Here is a 6821-nt window from a genome sequence, read left to right on the forward strand (position 1 = left end):
CCCACCTGATCATGAAGGGATTCACATCTAGATCAAGGGAGGTCATCGTCCCCCTGTACTCATCACTCATCAGACCAATGATTGAGTACAATGCCCCTTTTGGAATTTATCTGACCTGACACCTGCAGCAGCTGGAAAGGCCCCAAAAGTTCCTCACCAAAAGGATAAAGGGTCTCAAAAATATGTCTTATGCTGCCCGACTGAAAGAACTCCAGCTCTATTCAGTCGCTTACCGCTTGCTCAGAGGTGACCTGTGCCTGACATACAAGGCCATGTCAAACCCAGATTTGATGAACATGCTTCACCTCAAAAAATCTAGATCCCTCAGAACTACAAGGGCGGGAGACTTAAACCTTGACCCGGTTATTAATAGGATGTGCTGGAGGGACAGATTTATCACCCAGAGACTCCCTATGCTGTGGAACAAAATCCCGGTACATGTGAGGCAGAGCACCTCGCTGGCCTTGTTCAAGAGAAATCTTGACCAATGGATGGGAGATTGCAGATATACCCCAGGGATTACCTCAGTGTCACTGCTTGACAGAGGCACAGCAAAATAATGGGCATAGTTTTCTTCAAACTAAAGGGGTGGCGAAAGCCACAAAACTCTGGGCTAGGCTTATAAATGCCCTTGGGCAGATAGCCTAGTATGAACCTATGAACCTATGAACCTAACTCAAAAACGCAAGGCCAGACATGAGGTACCTCTTATCAGGACTAGGGAAAACTGGGGAAAACTGTTGGGTAATAGATTGAGTAGCCCATACATTGACCTTGGAAACACTGACCTAAAAAGGTCGACAAACCATACACTGACATACTACTATACATGTGCTAAGAAAAAACATCAGCACATGCAATATTCCTAAAACAAAAACAAACAGATAACATTGTTTTTTGCAGGAAGGCAATTCTACCAGCACCCCTCACACTCCCTGCTAACTCTGAGATCGCACACCTGTTGGCCATCTGCATATGTCGACCAAAATGCAGTTGATCAAACAGATGAGAAGCAACATGCATTTAGACCAAATGCAGGGCACACACACACACACACACACACACACACACACACACACACACACACACATATCTGTATATATATATATATATATATATATATATATATATATATATATATATATATATGCAACACATGTGCCTGCATTGCCGAAAACAATCAGTTTTGTGAGGTAGGCACTCCTGTTTCAAAAATGTTAAGGAATGTGATAAAATGTACAATCCACCTTAATAGAAACTGAAATCTCTCTCTCTTATTTTTTTTTTTGAGTAATATGTTTTATGGTTTGAAAAAAATTCCAGCCAAATATTTCAAGTGTACTAAAGCATGCATTGAGTATTTAAACAAAATTAATAGAAACTGAATCTTTAAAGACAAACAATCTGTTTTCTTAATCCTAAGTATTAAAGTGGATGAACACTATAAAAGATGATATATAGTCTGCAGAGTATAATAAAGCTGTGTACGTGCCCTGAGGTCACTGCAGTCATAAACCTCTTCTTCTTTCCTCATGTCTCCTGGTTAGAATGTCTTCTTTGTAAACACTGCAGAAACAGATGGAATTACTACATTCAGGGACTATACAGTACATCACAGTCTGTGTCGCAGCTGTGCATAAGACTATTAACTATACTCAGTTGTGAAAATTCATGGTTTCCTAGACTATTAAGCTGCAAAGAGTTATAAAATAGATTGCAGTGTGATGCTGTTCAAACTGTACTTAAGGAATGACCACTTTATTTCCTTCTTGGGGTAGTTTGAACATTTGATGCAAGGTGGCAAGCAATTCTGGCTTAGTTTAGTGCATTTTCTTTTCTTATATATTGTTATGTTATTTCTTTCCTTAAAAATCATAGTGCATTCTTGGTCGTTCTATAACCTTACATTATTTTTTTTCTTTAGCAAACATATCATTTCATTTTGTTCCCTTAATAAAACATCAACATAATGAAGTCATTCAGCTTTGATTTGAAGCTTTTTTCTTTAAAAAAGACATCTAGAACTGTATCCTTAATTTTACTAAATGAGCAAATATTGTTGTCTGCAGCAAGACATGCAAAGCCTTTTGTGTGCATTACACTGCTACATGACAAACACAAATTCCACAAGCTTCAAATCCCAAAAACTCTATTCCCAAACAATGCCGTCATTTCTGTTGAAAAGAATTGTACAGGCATTTCCAGGTGTTTGCACCTTTCCCTCTTATAGTGCAACTGTGGAGCTGAATAAATAACTGGCAGGGGGTATGGGGAGGGGGTGCTGTTCTTTTGAACGGGTTGAGTTCCAGAGAGTTGATATTCAATGAATTTGCATTTGCCCACTCATAGTGGAACTGCGAGTGTGTGTGTGCGTGTGTGTGTGTGTGTGTATTGATAGATAACAAATTCAGACACCTATATGCATTAATGATATGCACCTACCTCTTAATACAACTTAAATCTTTAAAACATCTTTTGTATCTGTCCGCTGACTGAGACAACAGTAAACAAGTAAATGAATAGAAGAATCTGCATGAACATGTCGCTCCTTTTCTTTGTTTAATCCAGATACACACACACACACACACACACACACACACACACACACACACACACACACACACACACGCCCACTCTTCCTTCTGCATTTTTTGCTCTGTAAGAAGCTATTTCAGGTTCACAATTTTTTTTATTTTTATGTGAGGAATTGATGATATTTACTGACTTACCAGGTAGGTGTGATATACCACTAGGTTACTTTTCCACCAGCATTTGATTAAAGTAATTGCAGAAGCATTAATAAGCAATAACACAGTAAAGTAAACGTTTGACTTTTATTTTTGTTCAAAATACTTTGTCGATAGAAGTATATGTAGCTAAGAGTACAACCAGATACTATTTTCAGTCCAGTCAGTTTCAGATCACCATATTAATTATTATGCAACATTTATGTCACTTGTATGAGAAGATACTAAGGATGAGTAACAATTCGACAGTGATTTCCTTCAGCTGAACATTTATATGTTTAGCTGGGCAACTACACCATTGCAGCCGCATTTACTGTAGTGAAAAACAGTCTCAGCTTTCAGGAAAACATTACAGATGAGGACTGTTCTAACTCCAAGGCTTAGAAAGCAAGGTGAAAGCTTTTGTACTGTACCTTAGAGTGTATTGCAGTACATTCAGATTTAACAGACATGAAGTATAGGAGTGGTGGTCACATATGATTTATATTCTGAGTACAGATAGCCTGACTATTGACGCCAAGTGTGCCATGCATATGCGCATGAGTGTGTGTGTCTGTGTACGTGTGTGCATGTGTGTGTGTGTGTGTGTGTGTGTGTGTGTGTGTGTGTGTGTGTGTGTGTGTGTGTGTGTGTGTGTGTTTGTGTGTGCGTGTGTATACACTTATGCTTACATGCATGCATGTGCTATGATTTTGACTCTGGTATAAACAGTCTGCATTACATTTTGAAGGGTTCACCACTTGGGTCATCTTTAGTGAAAAAACGTCAAATCAGTTCACTAAGTTCATTAAAAAGTTAACTCCTCTGATGATTCCTCATTTGGTTATAGGAATTGTCAAAAGTGATAGACACAGCCTATCTTTTCAGTAACATTGGTATAGGTGTTAAACTGTTTTAGACATTCAAGCACTTGCATAAGGTTAGTCATAGGGCTGATATCCCTTCATGTCATGGAGATCAAAGGATGAAATAAGTACTTACAGATGGCCCAAGGGCTAATTCCAGAAGATCCCTCACCCTGGATGGAATATGGAAAAAGAGAGCTTGGGCAATAGCTAGTATAGAAAAGTAATTTATATGAGAGATTTGTGAGCCATGGAAGTGCAGAAAATTTAAGTCATTGACAGGTGCATCTCTTCTGATAACATTGGAAGACATTTATATAAGTTTATTTATTTAGTATTTGTTAACTGGCTGAGATAGACTGGTGCAATGATGATTTTCAGTCATGTTTCAGGTCACAGTCAAAAAGTAGAATAGCTTGCAATCAGCTAGCAACACACAATAACTGCATATTTTAGAAACAATACAAGTACATAAATAATCAGCAAATAACAGTAAACACATTTATATTTAGTTACTATCTCTGTGATATGTAGTAAACATAAGAGAATTTGCAGATGATTTCCAACTAGGCCCAGTCATAGAGTTCACCCAAAAAAAAACAAGTACCCTCCAAGCAGGTCTGGTATAGTCCAATAGCTGGTACCAGAACCACAGTCTAAAACTCAGTGCCAAGAAATGCATTATAGTATTCTTTGGAAAAACTGAAACTCCTGGAAACTACCACATTGATGATACATCCCTAAGAGTAGACCCAGTGGTCATGGATTTGAGAATGAGTGTAGACAGTAACTTGGCCTTTGATCATCAAGCGCCTACTATAATAATGAAAGCATTTCATGTTGTGAAATTATAACAGATGTGTAACAGTTATGTCCAAGGATGCTATTATCCTCTGTGCATTTCCCTCATCAGACTAATCACTGAGTTCAATGCCCCCACTGGTATGCTCCTGACCAACCATAAGCAGCAACTGGAGCATCCAGAGATGTTTGCTCACAAAGAAAATTTAGGAAGCAAAAAACATGTCCTAAGCAGACTGCCTCAAATCCACACCTCTGCACACAGTCTCCTACATACTGTTAAGAGGCATGCCTGGCCAACAAAGCATCCCCTTATTCCACTCTGATGGACCTGCTGTATATAAGCAAAACAAACAGTATCAGAATTACCTGATAAAGGGTCCTAAACCTCATTTGCAACATAAACAGGACATGATGGAGGGACAGGTATGTGTTCCAGACACTAACCTTTATCTGATATAGGCTTCTTATCCATGTGACGCAGAGTTGTTCCCTAACCCAATTCAAGCATAAATTGCACCAGGGAATTGGGAATCAGAAATTTACCCCTGGTCTGGCCTCTATGTCTCTACCAGATAGATGCAGCCTGAAAATGCTTGAACACCCATACTCAAACCTACATGTACCCCATTTAAATACCCCTAGGGTATTGAAACTTGACAGATATATTTGTGAAGCATAGCTAGGCATAAAAGACCCAGTGGAGTATTTAGCCTAGTAAGCACCTAAGAGCCCTAACATGAAGCAGGTAGTGTCTTAATTTTTTCACATGATTTAGGTATAAAAAAGAGATGAAAGACTACTTTTGTGAGTCAGGTTGGACAACTGTAGTTAGCTATTCTGAGTCCAGCACTGCATAAGCATTGTACATCACAGATAGAAGAAACAACCTCACACTGTGTCCTTTTCTAAAACTATGTTGGATTTTTTCATAATAAAATGCATATCTTATAATTTTTTGGGTGATTAAAAAGAAAAATTTTCTAAACACCTTATGCCAAAGATATACAGAGGAAAATGGTCTGTCCAATTTCACAATGGTTTTGAGGCCTTGTTTTGATAATGAAATGATTGAGGCTGCTTTCCAGAGTACAGAGAATGCATCTGCAGTCAGTTATATACTGGAATAAAAAAAGTGTAATTAATTTAGTGTATAATCTAACATAACCTACCTAATAAATCTGCATAGGAATATTGTTAAACAAGTGACCAACATCAGAGTGCCACTGGTTGAAAGATGACATTAGTGGTAAAATAAAACCAGCTATCAGATGTATGCTTTGGAGAAGTGCTTACATCAACTACTTTAGCACACAAGTGTTGGGCAAAACAGTGTGGAAAGACATGACTCTTCTTTTGTTAAAGGTAACTTGCAGTACATTTTCTGATAGTAACAACAAGGGAGAGGCTGTCCCTGGTAAGTTATACATTTCTTAACAGAAGCTTTTAGTTTTTTTTTCTACCACTGAAATTTGTTTTTGTTTGAAATACATTACATACAAACTGCTGGAGAGTTTTCCAATGGTTCAGTTGTGACATCTACTGAGTTTTGCATTTGTAATGTTCCCAGTCTTTGTTGTTGTCTGATGTGATACATAGGGCATTAGGACCTCTTATTGCTTTGGTTGTTTAAGGACTGTATTTGTCTTGGAAGAATAACATGACATTTAACATCTATTACAAAGCCATAGTACAGTCAGAGTGTGCTTTCATAAAAGGCCATTTTGTATTTTTTAATACAATATGTAGAGATTATTGCTTGACTTGCTTGAAAAAATGGAAGGTAGAGTGATACCTGATAACTTTAACTTTTTGGATGATAATATTGCAGTTATATTACTCTAGTCTCTACAGATAATTGGGAGGGTAAATAACTGGAAAAAAACTAGTTTGGAAGCAGTTTCTGGACAGTCTGTGCCAGTCAGATCCATAACTGTTTGTAGCATAATAAGTAAATCATTGCAGGAAGGTTAGGGACTCAGTGCTACTTGAACAGATCATGTGGATTCAGAGACAATTTCTTATGGGAAGGTGTACCTAAGGCATTGTTAGATATGGATTAAAATTTCATGTCCTAAGGGAGAAGTGGACTAAGGACACAGAAAATTTAATTAGTCCTGAATTTCATCTGTAGGTGGCAAATCTTAAGCAAAGGATCAAACACATGATCTTTAATTAAACAACATAATGAAACTCAGTACCATCTAGGTATCATAAGTACTTATTAGGCTATTGATCCATTAATATCTTTAGAAGCATAGAGATTTATTCCCATGAAGATTTTAGCCCGTAAGTATGAATAACCCATAGACAAGCCAAACATGTAAATGTTGCCTCAATCCAAGAAGGATGGGGATGCTAAATCAGGGGTCAGTTTATGGTCACCCTTCCATTCACCCACATTACATTTGAATAGTGAAAGAGGAGT

Source organism: Protopterus annectens, chromosome 5.part1, assembly GCF_019279795.1.
Source record: "Protopterus annectens isolate FY-2018-M chromosome 5.part1, PAN1.0, whole genome shotgun sequence".
In the NCBI taxonomy this organism is placed as follows: domain Eukaryota; kingdom Metazoa; phylum Chordata; order Ceratodontiformes; family Protopteridae; genus Protopterus; species Protopterus annectens.